Source organism: Colossoma macropomum, unplaced genomic scaffold (genome assembly GCF_904425465.1).
Source record: "Colossoma macropomum unplaced genomic scaffold, Colossoma_macropomum, whole genome shotgun sequence".
NCBI classification, from domain to species: domain Eukaryota; kingdom Metazoa; phylum Chordata; class Actinopteri; order Characiformes; family Serrasalmidae; genus Colossoma; species Colossoma macropomum.
The window spans coordinates 18,973,321-18,973,864 of record NW_023494799.1 but is presented as its reverse complement, the minus strand read 5'-3'; positions in this window follow the sequence as shown (position 1 = coordinate 18,973,864).

The following is a 544-nucleotide window of genomic DNA, read 5'->3' as shown; positions in this document are numbered from 1 at the left end:
CATGCTCTCCTGTTTTCTTTAGATTACTTTCAATAGCAAATACAAAGCTTTATTTATAAATGTTTGTCTGCATGAAAACATATAGAAATTGATGTCAGGTTGCGATTATTAACAAATTTTCTAATTTCATTTTATGGCACTATGTAAAGACTCTTAATAAATAAATACGGTTTTAACAAGTTATGCTCAGTGGGCTGTATTTCTGGTATTGACTAATGCTTTACTCAATATGACTAATATGACTAATATTACTATGAGTAAACAGGACATAATAGTAATAATAATAACATAACATAATAATAGTCTGGGTCAAAGAAATGACCAATGAATGCAAAGACAAAACAGTTCTAGAAAAATATGAGCATAATGGGGCGCAATAGTAATAATACACTTATTCAAGTTTGCAAGGAGCTTGAGAACATGAGCAAGTTTGCACATACTAGATGAACACGTTCTTCAACCGTTATATCCTCAAATTACCACACAGCCTACGACAGATTGCACACTCATTCATGCTATGTGAAGAAATAAACACTACTATAAC